At 46.9% G+C, this 20,940-nt stretch overlaps 1 protein-coding gene across 3 annotated transcripts in view; it reads left to right on the forward strand.

Annotated features, from left to right (window-relative positions):
* Nucleotides 1-1,293: 1,293 nt before the first annotated feature.
* The window catches only part of LOC119965263 (protein FAM13B-like), a 212,025-nt gene continuing 192,378 nt past the window's right edge, over nt 1,294-20,940 (forward strand). For all 3 annotated transcript variants that reach the window (XM_038795769.1, XM_038795770.1, XM_038795771.1), the window contains exons 1-2: nt 1,294-1,530; nt 12,020-12,184. The gene's annotated coding sequence lies outside the window, so the exon portion shown is untranslated. The remainder of the gene's footprint in view (nt 1,531-12,019; nt 12,185-20,940) is intronic.

Genomic DNA, 20,940 nt, shown 5'->3' on the forward strand with positions numbered 1-20,940 from the left:
TACTACTTGCCACATCTTGTGTTCCATGACATCTTTGTTATTTACTATCTCCTGCCATCGAACCTATCCCTGAGCTTCTATTTTGCTCTCCCCTTTTTCAACAGCAAAACAACCATCACATTTCTATCTCACTCCCGTTTCAAGAAGTCATCTTGGACTTGAAATGGTAACTGTTTCTCTTTCCACAGCTTTTGCCAGACCTGCTGAGTTTTTCCAGCACCATCTGTTTTTATACAAGGTTTTATTACTTGGCCTTTCCTTTTTTAAAAAATTTAGATTACCCACTTATTTTTTTCCAATTAAGGGGCAATTTAGCGTGGCCAATCCACCTACTCTGCACATTTTTGGGTTGTGGGGGTGAAACCCACGCAGACACAGGGAGAATGTGCAAACTCCACATGGACAGTGACCCAGAGCCAGGATCGAACCTGGGACCTCAGCGCCGTGAGGCCGCTGTGCTAACCACGAGGCCACTGTGCTGCCCTACTTGGTCTTTCCTGACCTCAGGAAGTTGGTAGTGTGGTGCAACAACTGACTTCAGTTTTACATAACAACTAAGGTCAACCGATACTCTTGTACACAAACAGTGCTGTAATTCCAATTGTTCGAAATTCTGATTAGGGTCAGTATGACAATTATTTTATAAAACGTACCCACTTTTTTTTCCAAATAAGTGTCAATTTAGTATGGCTAATCCACCTGTTGTTTCCTTTCTTCTATTTTGTTGGTGCACCTCAAAAGAGTGGCTAATCCACCTACTGACCCTGCACATCTTTGGGTTGGGGGGGGGGGGGGGGGGGTGAGACCCACACAAACACGGGGAGAGCATGACAATTACTTATACCAAATTGCCCACTGTCTCTGCGGTCTCACAATGGCCTGCTGTATTTTGTAGTGTCATGTCAGTTTCTCGTTGCATGCACGAGTGCAGCATTAGCATCTACTCTGACTACAAAGCCTATTTATTACACTCTCACTGTAATGAATAAATCATCACGTAAGCTACAGTGGTAATATCCCAAAAAAAGCGTTAATTCGTGATATGCTAAATTGAATATTGCAACTCTCCTAATAAAATTGAATATGTAACCAATTAGGATTATTTGTTGGAAGATGGTTTTCCTCCTGCATCCTGACCCCGGAACGCTTCGACTTGCTGCCACTCCCATCCCGGGCTCCATGGCAACGCCCTGCCTAACAGCAGCTGCTTGCTTCTCAATGACGTAACCGCACAGCCCGCCAGCCAATGGGCGGTCTGCTCAACCCGATGACGCGACTTCCGGCAGCAGAATCGGTTGGTGACGCAGATGCCCTGATCACTACCGAAGAAAATATATCGGGGGAGGGGGGGCAGACAGACAGAGAGGGGAAAAAAAAGTCCAAAGAACAGGAGAAAAAAAGAGCCAGCAATTTCAGGAGATTGCGGCCGGCGTTTTGAAGCGAGTCACGGCGATATTTTCAGACACTACGGCTGGAAGTAATCGAGGCCGGAGTGGTCTGCGCCGAGCTCGATTGGTTGGGCCCGGACAGGTAAGTGCGGGATCGGCCTGAGTCCCGTGTACTTGTTCGAGCAGCCGGCCAATTCAGTCCCAGCCGCTGGGCTGCACTGCGCATGTGCCCGGTGGTTGCAGGGCCAGCAGGCCACTGCGCACGCGCCACCTTCGCAGCCGCGGCCGATGGTGGCTGGTCCGGCAGGGCGGGGAGCTGTGGCTGCAAAGCTTCACCGTCACTTTATCACTTTTTAAAAAATTGAACTTTTTCTTTTTTAGCTGCACCCGTTTATATTCACTTCTGTACAAACAGATGCGCGAAGGGGGTGGATTTAACCAGTTTCGATATTTTTTCCGACAGATAATAATCGCACGTTGTTTACCAGTGGCTAAACTGTCCTTTTGCTGATTTGATGGGGACCGACCTACGAGTACTTTGGTGGTGGGGGGGGACTTGTGTTGTCCACCGACAAAAGCTGACTTTTTTTGCAAAATAAAAGCGTAACTGCGTTTTGGTGTAGGTGTGTTTGTTTTCGTGTCTACCTGCTGTGGTCGTTTCCAAGCCCTGCAGTTTTCTTGGTTGCAGCGACTGTTTTTTGTTTTATCAACAACGCCTTTACGCACGCTTGTTTTTATCGGGGGGGGGGGGGGGGGGGGGGGGAGAGCAGATGGAGGTTTTGTCGATCATTCTAGAAGGCCGTTAAGATGGTTTCAGTACGCTTCCTTGTATACTTTCTCGCCTTGCATGAACGTTGAAATTGTGTGCGTTGCGCCTTTCAGGAAGTTTACGTTTAATTTTCTGTTGCGTTTTGGTATTTTGTAATCTCAGTAGCTGGGAAAGGGACACGTAATGTTTCACTGTACTTAATGCGTGTACGCTGCCTATCGGCTAAAAATCTTTAGATAAAGGTTTGCTACTTTTATACATGTTAATTAATTCGACACCGCGCTACTTCCTGAATAGAAATTCCGTTCAACTAATTATCCGGATCCGCTTTGGAAATGTTTAGTTTTTGCCCTATTGTGTAGTAAAGATTCGTATTCCTGTTCCCAACTACGCCCTTTCGATGTGTGCTTAGTTTTGAACGGATTTATATTACCGTTGTAGTCCAATAAGACTGCCTAGAATATACGGCACAGAAAGGGGCCATTCGGCCCAACTCGTCCATGCCGATGTTTATGCTCCAATCGAGCCCTCCCATCTTTCTCAACTGTTTTAATTTAAATCAATCATTTAGTATTTGCTTTTCCTCGAATGCCTCCTAAGTCGAATACTTTACATAACAGTATATGCTGTGGTAAATGACCTTGTATAGTAGCTTGCAATAGGTTGCTATGACAACATAACATTACTATGAGCTAACAGTGGAAGTAAAATATTTGAGTCCGATTGTAGATTACTCCTTTTCCACCTTGCTGAAAGTATTAATCCCATTCTGACACGGCTCCTTTGGAGCTGGTGATCGTTGCAGCACCCAACCCAAGTAGCCATTTCCCGTTAAAATACTTGTCTATGCTCAAAGGCCAGCCATGGATAGAAGATTGTTTAACAAGAAACTGACTAAGGATAAACTTTCAAGTAACATAACAGCGAACTGTAAAAGCTTCTGTAAGTATATTTTAAAAATAGTGAAGATAAATAGGATCCTTACAGTCCAACACAGGAGAATTTATAAAAGAGAACAAGGAAATGGCACAGCAATTGAACAAGTACTTCAGTTCTGACTTCACATTCCCAGAGATTCTAAGGAATAAAGGGTATTCAGCGGGTGGAATTGAAGAGGAGGTTTGTATTACTAGAAAAATAGTGCTGGTGAAATTAATGGAACTGAAAGCTGATGCATCCCAAGGTACTAAAGGAGGTGGCCAGGGAAGTGGTGAATGTGTTGGTTATCATCTTCAAAAATTCTGGAGCAGTCCTAGCAGATTGGAGGGTGGCAGACGTCACCCATCTGCTTAAAAGGAGGGAGGGAATTACAGACCAGCTAGCCTAGCAACAGTAGTTGGGAAAATGCTAGAGTATTATAAAGAATGTGCTAACAGGACACATAGAAAATATCAATGGGATTAGATAAATATAACATTGTCATGTTTGACAAACCTGCTGGAGTCTTTTGAGGACATGACTAGTAGAATAGATAAGCGTGAACCAGTGGATGTGTATTTGGATTTTCAGAACGCTTTTGATAAAGCCCCACATGAGGTTAGTGTACAAAATGAAAGCACATGGGATTGGGGGTAATATATTGGCAACATTGGAGAATTCGTTAGCAGATCAGAAACAGTAGGAATAAATGGGTCTTTACTGAAATGGCAAGTGGTAATTGTTGATTTCTGTAGGGATCAGAGCTTGGGGCCCCAGCTATCCACAACATACACCAATGATTTGGGGTGAGGAAAACAAAAATAATATTTCCAAGTTTGACGATGATGCAACTTGGTGAGGAGGGCTTCACAGTGATTTTAGACAGGTTGTGTGCAGATACAGTACAATGTGGCTGTTTGAAGTTATCCACTTTGGATCAGGAATCCGAATGGCAGAGTATTATTTAAATGGTGATAGATTGGGAAATGTTGATGTGCATAGGGATCTGGGTGTCTTGGTACACCAGTCACTGAAAGCAAGCATGCAGGTACAACAAGCAGTTAGCAAGACAAATGATATGTTGGCCTTCATTGCAAGAGGACTTTAATACAGCAGCAAGGATCTCTTTTTTTTAACTGTAGCTGTACAGGGTGTTGGTGAGACCACACCTGGAGTATTGAGTGCAGTTTTGGTCTCCTTGCCTAAGAAAGGATATACTTACCATGGAGGGAGTACAGTGAAGCTCACCAGACTGATTCTTGGGAATACAGAATTGTATGAGGAAAGGTTGGGTCAACTGGACATGTATCCACTGGAATTAAGAAGAATAAGGTAATCTAATTGAAACATAAACAATCTGACAGGACTGGCTACAGGGATTTTTTTTCTTCAGGTGGTGGTTGGTGCCGGGGGGGGGGGGGGATCTAGAATAAGGGGTCTCAGGATATGGGGTGGGCTATATAGGACTGGAGTGAAGAAAAGTCTATGCAGAGGATGGGGAACTCGATTTCTCTACCACAGAAGGACGTAAACACCAAGTCAGTGAATTTAAGAAGGAAATAGATTTCAACATCCTAAGGTATGGGGAGAGTGGGGTAGTACATAGTGTTGAGATAGACGATCAATCATGATCACATTTAATGGTGGAGCAGGCTCGAAGGGCCAAACGGCCTATTTTTTTCTATGTTTCTGTAAGTCGGGATGTAAGCTGAGGAGGGTGCGAAGTTTCAAAATGGATATAAATAGATTAAATTGAAAGTGTTAACATTTGCTATATAGTGTACGATGTGATCTTGTCCTCATTGTCAGGGGAAAAGCAGAATATTATTTAAATTGAGTGAGGCAGCAGAATGCTGTGGTAGAGGGATCTGGGTGTCCTTGTTAACAAGTTAGTGTAGAGGTACAGCAAGTTAATTATGAAGGGGAATGAAATGTTAGCCTTTATTGCAATGGGGATGGAGGATAAATGCAAGGAAGTTTTGCTACAACTGTACAGGATAATTGGTGAGACCAAGCACTTTGATAAGCAATGGAAGTTGGTGTTGGGACGTCTACCAAAGTCGATTTTGACAAGGAGCTGGGCCCTGTCCAGGTGAACTTGATAAGACTGCCAAGGCAGTAAAGAAACATGGCAAGAGGGTATGGAGAAGGTGTTGACGAGGAAAGGTGAGCAGCTTGGTCATTGGAAGCTGAGATGGTGGTGGCTGATGAATAAGAGATTGAAGGCTATTGGTCAAGGAACCTCAAAGTCGTGAGGGGGTGGAGAGTCCGAAACCCATGGAATATCTATCGCAGATGCTTAGGATGATGGGCGAGTGTGGTGCCTCACCCCCTCTAGAGCTGGACAAGGCTCAGTAGACACTTTGGCAGAAGCCTCAGCTGAATGAGCCACTTTGAGCGATCATTATTCGATTGCCCAGCTTGAGGGAGGATTGGTGCCTGCAGTGGGCCAAAGAACACCAGTGATTCAAAGTGGGAAGGAAATTACATGAGGATTTACCAGGGCATGAGGGCTGAGCTGCCGAGGAAGCGGGCAGCCTTTAATAAGGTTAAGGCTGTTTTGTATAACAAAGGAATTCTGTTTGGGTGGTGTACCTGGCAAGGTTGCGGGTCACAGGAGGCTGAGGACCACTAATTCTGAGGCACGGAGGAAGTGGACACTTTCGTTAAAAAGCATGGCGTTGGGTCCAGTTACATGTGTTGCATGAGATTTTTAATGTATTGAGTTGGAAGGGTGTTTGCATATCTTGCATATAGTTAGTGTTTGTTGCTAAAATTTGTTTCTGGAGTTGAGGGGGGATTTTCTATAGTGAGTACTGTACTATGCAGAATGTTTTATCTCCGAGGTGGGCAATGTTGTATTTTCTTTGTCCTGGGGTGGGACTGCCCCACTAACAATAAGAGGCTAGCAAATGGGGGGGGGGGGGGGGGGGGGGGAGAGAAATGGGGGGAATGCAGGAGCTGCAGCTGTTGAACTGGTTTGGTCAGGTTTGGCTGGCATAGCATCTGCATTGGGGGGGGGGGGGGGGGGAAAGAGGGTTTGGATCTTGGGTTTGGTTTCAGTTTGGTGGGGAGAGGGGTTAGTTTGCTCATTGTGACAGCCCCAACTGGGACAACTTGATATTTATTAAGAATCTGTTCCAATCCTGATCCAAATATGCATGCTGGTTCTGGGAGGGACTTTAATTGTGTACTGGATCATAAAGTGGACTAGTCCAGACTTAAATCGTTGAGTAGTGGCGAACGCACTTCTGGCCTCTAATCGAGTAGGTTGATGCTGGGGGGGGGGGGGGGGGGGGGGGGGTGCACCCAGTAATGAGTTTTTGTTCTTTTCCCATGTGCATAAGCTCTGTTCCTACTGGGTAGGTCCCTGCTTGTGTGGGTTAAAAAGGTGGAATATTTTCACCCGACCTGCTATGGAAATCTGGGCTGAAATTGTTTGAGGTCGATGGATTGAGTGTCCCACAGTCAGGGGATGTGTAATAGGTACAGATCTAGGCAACGCAACAGAAGAGGAAAGAAGCAGATTCAAAAGTGAAAGCTTTGAATGCCTTGGTGTGGAGGAAAATGGTGCAGGTGATTCAGGTATCGGGTCACCCCACTAACTGTTGAAATCTTAGCTGTGGAACTGCAGAAACTGCCGTGAGATCCCTGGCAGAATCTGAGTAGTTAGGCTACTGGAGGGCCCGAACCCGAGAGTTTATGGTGCAGTTCTGGGAGATGGGGAAGTGGGTATGATGGCCCCTCACGAGCTGGACCAAGCCCACAGGTTGTTGAGGCAGAGGCCCCGTGCTGATGAGCCACCTCATGCAATTTCACAGCTACCAGGATCGAGTTTTACGGTGGACGAAGGAGCATTGGGAGTGCAGATCGAAAGGCCACTAGGTAAACATCTAACAGGATGTTGGAACGGAACTAGCCTGGCGGTGTGCAGCTTCTCAATATAGCCAAGGCAGAACTGTACCATAAAGTCGAATAGGTGCGATTTACCCCGCCTGCATTCAGATGGCCTATGAAAATAAGGACCACTAATTGAGACTCCAGAGGAAGCTGAGTCATCGTCCAGAGAAATGGACTGAGCTTGAAATAGTTGTAGTTTGTATTGTACAGGTTGAGGGATGTTTGTTTGAAGGTAGGTGGGGGTTTGTTTGGCTGTTTTTTTTACTTTTTATTGTCAATGGTTGAAAGGGTGTTGATTGGGCTGTTGTGTAACTTGACATATGGAATTGTATTATGGGGTTGGTGGGATGTGTGTTGCTTATTGTTCATGTTGCGTTTTTCTGGAATGAGTGAACTGGCTGGGGGGTTGGTTTGATGTTTTGGAATTCTTTGGGGTTATGAACAGATCTGTGTGGGACCACCCTGCTAACTGGAATAGTTAATCAACGGAAGTAAAGGGATGGGGTTATCTGCGGCTCCTATGGGGGTCTGTTAGGTATGATCTTAGATTTATGGTTACTGGGTGGTTGGGGCTTGGTCCCCGGGGGGGGGGGGGGGGGGGGGGGGCGGTGCTGTTACTTGAGGATCTGACTCGGGCTTGTTTGGATGTGTTGTTCGGGCAAGGGCGGAGGAGTGGGTTAGTTTTCTAACGGTGTTTGGGGTCTTTTTGTCCTGTTGCGTTGGAGAATAATGTGGCCATCTTAGATGGGTCTGGTGTTGATCCTTGGTGTGTTGCTGGACTGCCTCAGTAGGTAGGAATGGCCAACTTTGTTGGGGGGGGTGGGTAGAGAATTACCCCTCCCCCCACAAAAAAATCTGTCTGGTCACGTGGAATGTGAGCCACATGGGGGTTGAGTGGCCCGTTAAAGTGATTTAAGACTTTGAAGGCTGATGTGGTGCTGTTGCGGGGGACCCATTTGTGGGTTAGAGATCACAAGGTTTGGATGGGGCAGCAATCCTGATTAATACAAGGTAGCCTTTACGGTGGTCAAGATTTTGATGGATCCGAATGGGAGATAAGTGGTGGTGAGTAGGTTGATAGCGGGTGTACAGGTAGTGCTGGTCAAGGGCATGGTTGGCCTTTATGGAGCAGATGGGGTAGCAGACCTGTGGAGATTTCTACACCCAGGGGAGAAGGATGTTTTGTTCTTGCCAAGTATATTCCAGGATTGTTTTCTTTGTGGTAGGTAAGTCCCTGCTTCCGGGGGTGGTGGGTGCAGGCTACTCGGCAGTTGTGATCTCTGACCACGCTCTGCATTATGTGAACGTGGTGGTTGAGTCGGGCCCCATTCTGTGCCCACCATGGAGATTTGATGCATTGCTGTTGGCGGATAAGGGCTACTGCGAGAGGAGAATCTTAATAGGAGTGAGATTTCACATTCCATGTTGTGGGAGGTGTTGAATGTGGTTGTTAGATGGGAGGTAATTTTGGGCGCCAAGTTCGGAAGCGCCAAACCCCCCCTGCGCCAGTCTTTTAACTCGCGGGGTCTTGTTGGCCCACACAAATCCCATGACAATCCTGTTCACCCGCTTGAAGGATTTGGGGATGAAGATGGGAGGACCGTCATTTTCACGATCTGCACCCTTCCCGCCAGGGAAAACGGGAGCATGTCCCACCTTTTAAAAGTCTTCCTCCATCATCTGCTTTACAAGTCGAGACAGATTGAGCCTGTGTAGGGCATCCCAGTCCCTGGCCACCTGTATTCCTAGGTAACAAAAGCTCCTCTCCGCCATCTTTAGCGGGAGCTCTCCCAGTCTCTCCTCCTGACCCCTAGCGTGGATTACAAACAGCTCACGTTCAACTTGTGCCCTGAGAAGCCCTAGGCTTCCTCGTGAGGACTCTATGCGCCCCATCCAGTTCCAAGGGCTGCGGGGAGGCCCCCACACCCATCAGCGTCACCAGCATTGTAGTCACAAATGCGCTTGCGTCTGCCCCCTCCGCACCTTCAGGGAGGCCCAGAATTCGCAGGTTTTGTCTCCTGGACCTATATTCGAGGTCATCCAGTCTTTCCTGCCATCTCTTGTGCAGGGCCTCGTGCGCCTCCACCCTGCCCGCGATGCTCAGGATCTCATCCTCATTGTCAGATATCTTTCTTTCCACCACTTTGATCGCCTTCTCCTGCACCTTCTGAGTCTCCACCATCCTTTCCATAGGGGCCAGCATAGAACATAGACATAGAACGATACAGCGCAGTGCAGGCCCTTCGGCCCACGATGTTGCACCGACATGGGAAGTCAAAAACTAACGGCCATCTAACCTACACTATGCCATTATCATCCATATGCTTATCCAATAAACTTTTAAATGCCCTCAATGTTGGCGAGTTCACTACTGTTGCAGGTAGGGCATTCCACGGCCTCACCACTCTTTGCGTAAAAAACCCACCTCTGACCTCTGTCCTATATCTATTACCCCTCAATTTAAGGCTATGTCCCCTCGTGCTAGCCACCTCCATCCGCGGGAGAAGGCTCTCGCTGTCCACCCTATCTAACCCTCTGATCATTTTGTATGCCTCTATTAAGTCACCTCTTAACCTTCTTCTCTCTAACGAAAACAACCTCAAGTCCATCAGCCTTTCCTCATAAGATTTTCCCTCCATACCAGGCAACATCCTGGTAAATCTCCTCTGCACCCGTTCCAAAGCTTCCACGTCCTTCCTATAATGAGGCGACCAGAACTGTACGCAATACTCCAAATGCGGCCGTACTAGAGTTTTGTACAACTGCAACATGTCCTCATGGCTCCGGAACTCAATCCCTCTACCAATAAAGGCCAACACACCATAGGCCTTCTTCACAACCCTATCAACCTGGGTGGCAACTTTCAGGGATCTATGTACATGGACACCGAAATCCCTCTGCTCATCCACACTGCTAAGAATTTTACCATTAGCCAAATATTCCGCATTCCTGTTATTCTTTCCAAAGTGAATCACCTCACACCTCTCTACATTAAACTCCATTTGCCACCTCTCAGCCCAGCTCTGCAGCTTATCTATGCCCCTCTGTAACCTGCAACATCCTTCCGCACTGTCTACAACTCCACCGACTTTAGTGTCGTCTGCAAATTTACTCACCCAACCTTCTGTGCCCTCCTCTAGGTCATTTATAAAAATGACAAACAGCAACGGCCCCAGAACAGATCCTTGTGGTACGCCACTCGTAACTGAACTCCATTCTGAACATTTGCCATCAACCACCACCCTCTGTCTTCTTTCAACTAGCCAATTTCTGATCCACATCTCTAAATCACCCTCAATCCCCAGCCTCCGTATTTTCTGCAATAGACGACCGTGGGGAACCTTATCAAACGCTTTACTGAAATCCATATACACCACATCAACTGCTCTACCCTCGTCTACCTGTTCAGTCACCTTCTCAAAGAACTCGATAAGGTTTGTGAGGCATGACCTACCCTTCACAAAACCATGCTGACTATCCCTAATCATATTATTCCTATCTAGATGATTATACATCGTATCTCTTATAATCCTCTCCAAGACTTTACCCACAACAGACGTGAGGCTCACCGGCCTATAGTTACCAGGGTTATCTCTACTCCCCTTCTTGAACAAAGGGACCACATTTGCTATCCTCCAGTCCTCTGGCACTATTCCTGTAGCCAATGATGACATAAAAATCAAAGCCAAAGGCTCAGCCATCTCTTCCCTGGCTTCCCAGAGAATCCTAGGATAAATCCCATCAGGCCCCGGGGACTTTATCTAGTTTCACCTTGTCCAGAATTGCCAACACTTCTTCCCTACGCACCTCAATGCCATCTATTCTAATAGCCTGGGTCTCAGCATTCTCCTCCACAACATTATCTTTCTCCTGAGTGAATACTGACGAAAAGTATTCATTTAGTATCTTGCTTATCTCCTCAGCCTCCACACACAGCTTCCCACCACTGTCCTTGACTGGCCCTACTCTTACCCTAGTCATTCTTTTATTCCTGACATACCTATAGAAAGCTTTTGGGTTTTCCTTGATCCTACCTGCCAAAGACTTCTCATGTCCCCTCCTTGCTCGTCTTAGCTCCCTCTTTAGATCCTTCCTCGCTTCCTTGTAACTATCAAGCGCCCCAACTGAAACTTCACGCCTCATCTTCACATAGGCCTCCTTCTTCCTCTTAACAAGAGATTCCACTTCTTTGGTAAACCATGGTTCCCTCGCTCGACCCCTTCCTCCCTGCCTGACTGGTACGTACTTATCAAGAACATGCAATAGCTGTTCCTTGAACAAGCTCCACATATCCAGTGTGCCCAACCCTTGCAGCCTACTTCTCCAACCTACACATCCTAAGTCATGTAATCTCCGTCTTCAGCTCAGCGAAGGAGCTCCTTATGAACTCCTGCTGCTCACTCGACCACTGGGCCCATGCTGCTTGGTCCGCGCCGGCCGCCATTTTGTCTTCACGGACTAGTTCTGCTTGCTTGACGGCCCCACTCCTGGTCCCCTCCATGCAGCAGTGAGGGGAACCTCTCCAGCGTCTCTTGCCACGCCGGGAATCATTGTCGAAGTGCCGCTACAGCTCCGTTAAAGGGCCCAAATGTCCGATCTCGGCGGGAGCTGCCGTGTGCGCGACCTATTCGGACATGGCTGCTCCCGGAAGTCCCCAATAGTTGTTTTTACAATAAAATATATTGATGTATTCAAATTCACTAAAATGTATTGACATTAAAATTCACTATCACTTATTAGTAAGGAAAGACTAGGTAAACTGATTCATTTCACACTAGCTAAGCTTTGAGCGAAGCACAAAAGAAACCAAGCACACTTTGGCAGTAAGAAGGAAGGTCAAATGAGTCATTGCCTGAAATGAATTTTCTCACTTGATAGCAAGCTTGATTGTCATTTGTAAAGACCACGATGGTTTGACAGAAAAGGGATAAAGTGCCTTAAAATAGTTCACATTTGGACATTTTTTTTATTGTCCACCCAGTATCTTTTAATATTATTTTTGATCATATATCATACATTAAAAATATTATTATTTTCCTCCCAGGTTGATTGCCGAGAAAGATTGGACGAATTCTGTGTTTCTTCAATGAGGAACTACAGGTTGATCTTCTGCCACAATCTCAAGCAACCATAGCTGGCTAAAAAATGCTTATTCACTAAGGGTGATTGGTGTCTAAGTTATTTTTTAAGTGGGTGTCTGTGCTCCGAGGTAAGTTTCTCGAGTTAGAGCAATGTTATCTTCCACTCTTTGATCAGTAGTCACTGCTAGCTTAAGAATATATAGAGACACGAACTATAGCAATTTTCGAATTGTTACCAATTAATTTAAATCATTATGCTTTTACATTCCATTTAGTAAAATATTAATATTTTAAGTCATTAAAATATCTATTCCATCTAATTTATTGCAAAATTGCATAAGTCTCAATAGGGAGCATTTTGGTGATGGTGACCATAGCTCGGTAAGATTTAATGTAGTTATGGAAAAGGACAAAGATCGACAGGAAATGAAAGTTCTGAATTGGGGGAAAGACCAGATCTGGCCAAAGCAGATGGGAGGAGCTGCTTGTAGGAAAATCCACACTTGAACAGTCATTCAAAAAGGAAAAGAGAGGGTACAGGGACAGCATGTCGCTGTAAAGGGTGGGACCAACAAGTTCAGAGAACCCTGGATATCAAGGCATATATAGGATTGGATAATGGAAAAAATGGCTGATATACAGGGTCTCAAAACAGTGCAAGTCTCATATAACTGCAGGGAAGTACTTTAATAAAAAAAAAAAAATTAGGAGAGCGGAGAGTGGGCATGAAAAACACTGGAGGACAAAGCAACTTAAAATCCCAAGGTGGTTTCTAAGTATCTTTGAGGGAAAGAGTGTAACTGTAGAAAGAGTAGAGCCCATTAGGGGCCGAAGAAGTAATCTGTGGAGCTGAAAGACGGAGGTGAGGAAATGAGTTTTGTTTTGCATCTTGTGTTCACTGGAGAAGGACGATGTAGGTATAGAAATTGGGGAGGGAGTGGGCGGTGCAGTGGTTATAACGGCGCTGAGTACCTGGGTTTGGTCTCGGCCCTGGGTCACTGTCTGTGTGGCGTTTGCACATTCTCCCTGTGTCTCTGTGGGTTTCATCCCCACAACCCGAAGATATGCAGGGTAGGTGGCTTTAGCGGGCTTAAAAGTGAATAAACCTCCAGGCCTAGATGAGATGTATCCCAGGCTGCTATGGGAGGCAAGGGAGGAGACTGAAGGGACTCTGATGCTAATTTTCAAATCCTGTCCAGCCATAGGACAGCCACCTGATGTGGTACCAATATTCAAGAAGGGAAGTAGGGGTAAACCAGGTAATTGCAGGCCAGTGAGCCTAACCATCAGTGGTAGAGAAATTATTGGAACTAAGAATTCGTAGGAACAGAATTAATCCCCACTTGGAGAGGCAAAGATTAATCAAGGATAGTCAGCATGGCTTTGACAGGGAGAGATCATGTCTAAATCCCCCCCCCCCCTTCCATTAAGGGGCAATGGCTCATCTACCTACCCTGTACATCTTTGGGTTGTGCGGGTGAGACCCATGCAGAAATGGGGAGAATATGCAAACTTCACAAGGACAGTGTCCCGTGGCCGGGATCAAATCCGGGTCCTTGGCACTGAGACAGCAGTGCTAACCACTACACTACTGTGCCGCCCTATGTTTAAAAATCTGATGGAGCTTTTTGAGGTGGTGACGAGGTCTGTAGATGATGGCAGTGCAGTTGATGTAGTCTAGGACTTTTGTAAGACTTTAGACAAGGTCCCCCAATCGTGACTGGTCCATGGGAATAGGGCAATTTGACAATTTGGATCCCAAATTGGTTCAATGGCAGGAGGCAGAGGATGATTGTCAAAGGATGTTTTGTGATTGGACCCTGTGTCCAGTGGTGTACTGCAGGGATGTGCTGGATCCCTTGCTGTTTGCAGGGTACATTATTGGTCTAGTCGCAAAAGTAGGAGTTATGGGATCCTTGTCTTTATTAGTTGAGCCATGGAATATAAGAGCAGGGAGGTCATGATGGTGTGGTATAAAATGTTTGTTGGGCCACAGTTGGATACTGTGCAGTTCTGGTCGCTACACCATAGGAAGGATGTGATTGCACTAGAAAGGGTGCACAGGCAATTCACCAGGATGTTGCCTGGGCTAGATATTTCAGCAATTGGTAAGCTGGCTAGGCTGGAGTTGTTTTCCTTGGAGCAGAGAAAACTGAGGGGGGACCTGATTGAGGGATATGGGTACATGGAAGAAACTTTTCCTTTTTTTAGTGGATAGCTCAATAGCCAGGGGGCATAGATTTAAGCTAAGAGGCAGAAGATTTGAGGAGAACATTTTTCTCGCAGAACTCTTTGCCTGAATTGGTAGTAAAGTGGGAACCCTCACAACCCTCAAGCATATAGATGAACACTTGAAACGGCATAGCATACAAGGCCAAGTGCTGGAAAATGAGAATAGAATAGCTCGGTGCTTGATGACCAGCAACAACATGATTAGCCTCTTTGGGCTGTAAAACTCCATGACTCTGATATATTGGACTTTATATTGAATCCAATAGTAAATAAAGTATTGCAGATATAATAATCTAAGTACCTGTAATCCAATGACATTTCTGTAAGACCTTTTTATCAATAAATGTAGTGTGACATAGAGTAGGCTGTTAGTGAAATTATAATCATTAATGTTGCAAGTAGGCTTATATTAACACTGCAATGAAGTTACTGTGAAAAGCTCCAGTCGACACATTCCGCCGCCTGTTCGGCTATACAGAGAGAGAATTCAGAATGTCCAATTCACCTGACAGCACGTGTTTCGGGACTTGTGGGAGGAAACCAGAGCACCCGGGGGAAACCCACGCAGACACCGGGAGAACGTGCAGACTCCGCACTAAGACCCTGGTGCTGTGAAGCAACATTGCTAACTACTGTTACTGTGCCACCCACTATTATTGTTCCAATTGTGTAACCTTGCCACTTGGTTTTCATAAGTCTTAATAGGGGATGAGAGGGGCAAAGTTGGCTAGTTGTTCAGAGCCAGGTTTTGCCCTTGCTTCCACTTGAGTTGTACTGTGAGGCCAGTGATGGCTTTTTTCCCTACCATAACATTCCTCCACCACCTTTAATTCAAAAAGGAAAAATTAAAAGAGAGAAACAGCTAAGTACCAGCAGAGAAGATAAATTGAGAAAAGTAGAAAAGAGGAGATGGAAATAGCAGCTCTTGAGACATTGGAGACTGTAAAAGAGAACATTGATTTACCATGTGTAAAACCACATGAAATTGACTGATTTAAAACTTGACAGAACATCTGCCAACTTTATTCGTGCATTTAAAATGACAACTGCCTGTGCAAACAGGGCCACTTGGCTACTGACTATTCTCTTAACAATATCACTGCTCGCTGACATTTTAAGTTCTGCAAGGGCCACTCCATTCCTGATCTCATTTTAGTCTTGACCCAAACATGGACAGAAGAGCTGAACACCAGAGGTGAGATGAGAATGACTGCCCATGACATCAAGGCAGCATTTGACTGAGTGTAGAATCAAGGAGCCGTAGCAAATCTGCAGTCAATGGGGAGTCAGGGAAGTGTCCTCGGTCCAACATCTCCTGCTGCTTCATCAATGACCTTCTTTCCATCCAGTGGGGATGTTTGCTGATTCTTGCACAATATTCAGCACCATTCATGACTCTTCAGATACTGAAGCAGTTTGTGTGCATATTCAGCAATATCTGGACAGCATTTGAACTTGGGCTGACAAAAGGCAAGTCATATTCGTGCCAAACAAATGTCAGGCAATGACTATCTCCAACAAGAGAATCCAAGCATCTGACCACAACATTCAGTAATGAACAACCATTGCTTGCATCCCTTGTTCCTAATATCCTGGAGTTGCCGTTGATCAGAAACTGGACTGGTATAAATACTGTGGTTTCAAAAGCAGATTAGAAGCTGGGAATTCTGCGGAGAGTACCTGCTGACTACTCAAAGCTGACTATCATCTACAAGGCACAAGTCAGGAGTGTGACAGAATACTTTCAACTTGCCTGGATGAGTGCAACTCCAACGAAACTCAACACCATCCAGGACAGAGTAGTCTGCTTGAGGAGCACTCCATCCACCATCTTAAACATTCACTTCTCCACCACCGATGCACAGTGGCAACAGTGTGTGCTGTTGTAACTCACCAGGACTCTTTCGACACCACTTTCCAAATCTGTGACTTCTACCACCTAGAAGAACAAGGGCAATAGATGCGTTGAAGCACCACCACTTGAAACTTCCTGGCCAAGCCACACATCCTATTGACTTGAAAGTATATGTATTCTTTAAAAAGTGTATTTTATTTCAAACTTGTATCAAAAATGTTACAACGCATAAACATCCCGGGAAACATGCTTCCCAACAGTCAACTATGCAGTTGGTATAACTTTCCTCCCACTTTTCTTACCCCGTGCGGCGAACAACTCCTCAAACACGGTCACGAACATCCCCCACTTTGCCTCAAATCCCTCTGCTGAGCCCCTTAACTCATTCCAGCTGCAAGAAGTCATGCAAGTCGCCCAACTAGGCCACTACCACTGGTGGCGATGCCAACTGCCACTCCAGTAAGATTTGTTGCCGGGCAATCGGAGGCGAAGGCCATGACATCGGCCTTCCTCCTCTCCATGAGCTCCGAGTTCTCCGAAACAAATATCGCCACCAAATGATCTGGCTCCACCTCTTCCCTCACCTATGCTTGCTCGGGCTGCAAACATTCTCCCAACCTTTCACAGCCCCAGCACATATGCGTGTGATTCGCTGGTCCCTGCCCGCACCCCTCGCACTAATATATCACCCCCTGGAACAACCCACTCATTCTTATCCGAGTCATATGTGCCCTGTGTACGACCTTGAACTGTATCAGGCTTATTGCATACGAGGAGGTCTCGTTTACCCTGCGCAGTGCCTCACTCCATATTCCCCTATTAATCTCCCCTCCCATTTTTTCTTTATCTTCACCTTCCTGCTCTTCCAGCCACCTGTATGTATCTCCATTTTATTCATTTTTTTTTACAAGTTTGGGGGGGGTTTTATTCACTTTTTTTTTTAAATAAACAATTTTATTAAGGTAATTTTTGGCTTTGTAAACAGTTACAGACATCAACAGAAAGAAAGCAAAAATGTGCAAACATCCATGTACATTCAATACTTCAATCGTAACATACTGCACATGCCCGCTTCTCTCCCACCGGTACTACCTGCCATTTTATCCCTCCTACTCTACTCTTTACCCCCCCCCCCCCCCCCTTGCTGACGCTCACTCACCCGCAAGTAAGTCAATAAATGGTTGCCACCTCCGGGTGAACCCCTGTACAGATCCAATTTTTTCCATACCCAGGAAACTCGACATGCCTGCAAGCCACAACTCAGTCTTCGGGGGCTTTGAGTCCCTCCACGCCAATAGTATTCGTCGCCGGGCTATCCGGGAAGCAAAGGCCAAAACATCGGCCTCTTTCTCCCCCTGGACTTCCGGGTCTTCTGAAACCCCAAAAATTGCCACCCCTGAACCCATCGCCACCCTTTTTTTTTAGCACCCGGGACATGACGCCTGCAAATCCCTCCTAGTACCTCCTAAGCTTAGGGCATGCCCAAAACATGTGAACGTGGTTCGCTGGTCCTCCCGCGCACCTAGCGCATTTGTCCTCTATCCCAAAGAATTTGCTCATCCGAGCCACTGTCATGTGGGCCTGGTGAACGACCTTAAATTGAATTAGCCCGAGCCTGGTACATGTCGCGGTCGAATTTACCCTACTCAGGGCCTCTGCACACAGCCCGTCCTCCATTTCATCGCCTAGCTCCTCCTCCCATTTAAGTTTCAGTTCCTCCGTCTGGGACCCTTCCTCCCTCATGAGCACCGTCTAAATATCAGAGACTCTACCCTCCCCTTCTTCCCCCCCCTAGAGACTATTCTGTCTTGGATCCCCATTGGCGGGAGGCATGGGAAAGATGGGACCTGTCTACAAACAGAGTCCCGCAACTGTAGGTACCTAAAATCATTTCCCCATACCAGCCCAAATTTCTCCTCCAAGCTCCTCAAACTCTCAAAGCTCCCTTCCAGGAACATATCGCCCACCCCTGCCCGCCGCCATGCTCGAAACCCCCCATCCATACTCCCGGGGGAAAACCAATGGTTGTCGCAGATTGGTGCCCAAACCGACGCCCCCGTCTCCCCTACATGCCTCCTCCACTGGCCCCATATCCGCAGGGTCGCCACCACTACCGGGCTGGTGGAGTACCTGGCCGGCGGCAGCGGTAGAGGAGCCGTGACCAGGGCTGCCAAGCTGGAGCCCCTGCACGAAGCCGCCTCCACCCGCTCCCAGATAGACCCCGTACCCACCATCCACTTCCTTATCATAGCGATGTTGGCCGCCCAGTAATGATTAATCGGACTCGGCAAAGCCAGCCGTCCCTCGCTGCGGTTCCTCTCCAGCATCGTCGCCTTCACCCGTGGGGATTTTCCCGCCCAGACAAAGCTCATGATCATCCTGTTAACTCTTTTGAAGAAGGATTGTGGGACAAAGATCGGGAGGCACTGAAAAACAAACAGAAATCTAGGGAGGATTGTCATCTTCACAGTCTGCACCCTCCCTGCCAGCGACAGCGGGAGTGCATCCCATCTCCGAAACTCTCCCTTCATTTGCTCCACCACCCTGGCCAAATTTAACTTGTGCAGCCTGCCCCAGTCTCGTGCCACCTGGATTCCCAAATACCGGAAATTTTCCTCAACCAGCCTAAACGGTAGCCCTCTCAATCTGTTCTCCTGGCCCCTTGCCTGTACCACAAACATTTCACTCTTGGCCGTATTAAATTTGTATCCTGAAAACTGGCCGAACTTCAACATTCCCAGTATACTTCCCATCCTGGCCACTGGGTCCGACATGAACAGGAGCAGGTCGTCTGCGTAAAGGGTTCCATAAACCCTTTCAGCTCCCTTGCCATTGCTGGGAGTCTACCCATTCTGGGACACGACCGACCCAAAGCCGGGTCAAGGACCATGTTAAAGTCCCCCCCCATTAGCCTGCGAGAGTCCAGGTCCGGGATCTTCCCCAGCACTCTTTTAATGAAGTCCATGTCATCCCAGTTCGGGGCATATATATTCACCAGCACCACTCTTCTCCCCTCCAGTCTGCCCCTTACCATCAGGTATCTGCTCCCCCTGTCTGTGGCTATGCCCTCTGCCTCAAATTGCACCCGCTTGTTGATCATGATTGCCACCCCCCAGGACCCCTAGACTTCGCTAATCCAGCCCTTCCTTAGCCTGGTCAGACACTTTCAGATGTGTCTCCTGCAACATAATTATGTCCGCAGAGCCCGCAAGTGCGCGAGCACCCGCGCCCTCTTAACCGGCCCATTCAGTCCCCTGATGTTCCAGGTGATCAGCCTGGTCGGGGGGGGGGGCACAAACCCCCCCCCGTCCACCATAGCCTTTTTCGGGCTGGCCCGTGCGTCGCGCCATTCCTGGCCCGCCTGTTGGCTGCCTCCACCCTCTACCTCCTTTTCAGTGCCTATTTCAAGTCCCTCCCACGTCAGCAGAACAACCACCCCCCCCCCCCCCCCCCCCCCCCCCCCCTAACAACATCCCCCGATACCCCTGCCATCCACTGGCTGTGATCACCCCCCCCCCCCCACCTGACTCCCTTGACTAGCCAATCTGCTAGGCCGGTGACTCAACACTGCGGCGCCTTCCTGTCTCATTCCCATTGTTTCCCCGTCCTCCTCCCCTCTTTATTCACGTTTTCATTTATTTTACTCATTTCATTTATTTATTTTTAACAAGTTTTTACAAGAGGGGGGTTTATTTGATAAAATTTTACAGGAAAAAAATTCAGAACTTTGGACAGATTGAGACTCCATACTTTCTGACAACAGAAGGCTTCACCTTCATCAAACAGGTTCCATTGGAGGAGTGTGTAGAGGGCCAAAGGGACCCAAAACCATTTCCTCCATTTTTGTCAGCAGCAAACCAGGTAAGAGAAAATGGTGGGTCGCGAAGGTCGGCTGATTTGGGTCCTGAAAGTTGGCCGGTTGGTTAAAAATGGGTCCCCGGAAAAAAAGTTTGAAGAACACTGGTCTAGAGAGGTAGTGGTGAGGCAGAGTTGGGTGTTTTTGGCGTACACGCAGAAACTGATGGCATTTTCAGTTGATGTTGCTGAAGGCCAGATCATATTTGAAAAGTACAAGGGAACCACAGATAAATCCTTTGGGGACAACTGTGCTTGCGAACGAAGAGAAACAATTGGTGATATTCACGCTATGATTAGGTAAGAACGGAAGCAGGTGAATGCTTTTCTCATACAACTAGGCCAAGATGGAGTGGCACTCGAGGCTAAACCATGTTAAAGCCTCCAGGTAAGGAAGGATAGTTCACCAGTATCACAATCAGATGTCATTTGTCAGTTCGTCATCTTGGTATTGTGGCAGGGTAGAAACTTGAGGGATTCATAATTGAACAGGATGGAATTGGCAGTTGACAGGAAAGAACGTTTGGAGATTATGTGGCAGTTTGTGAGGGTGGAGGAAGTTTTTCTTTTGAGGAGAGGAATGATGGCGGCAGATTCGAAGAAAAAGACAAAATCTGAGAGCACTGCTCAGTCTGTAACCTTTACCACCAAGGAGTGCAAGGAACAAAATAACATTGTCGCATCCAAAATCAGAGCAGAAAATACTTGAAATGTTCAAGTCCGGCAGCATCTGTGGATCGAGCAACAATATTTCAGGTGGTTGACCTGAATGCCATCACATCTGCCCTCCAATCTTACACCAGTCTGACGAGTGCATGTATCCTTCATTGGAGCCAAATCCTGGAATTCATTATCCAGCACAATCAGCATATGATGCAATCGTTTAAGTGGAAAAGACTGCGCAGCCGCCCATGGATGAACAATAAATGTGGGTGTTTTCCA

Source organism: Scyliorhinus canicula, chromosome 4, assembly GCF_902713615.1.
Source record: "Scyliorhinus canicula chromosome 4, sScyCan1.1, whole genome shotgun sequence".
Lineage (NCBI taxonomy): Eukaryota > Metazoa > Chordata > Chondrichthyes > Carcharhiniformes > Scyliorhinidae > Scyliorhinus > Scyliorhinus canicula.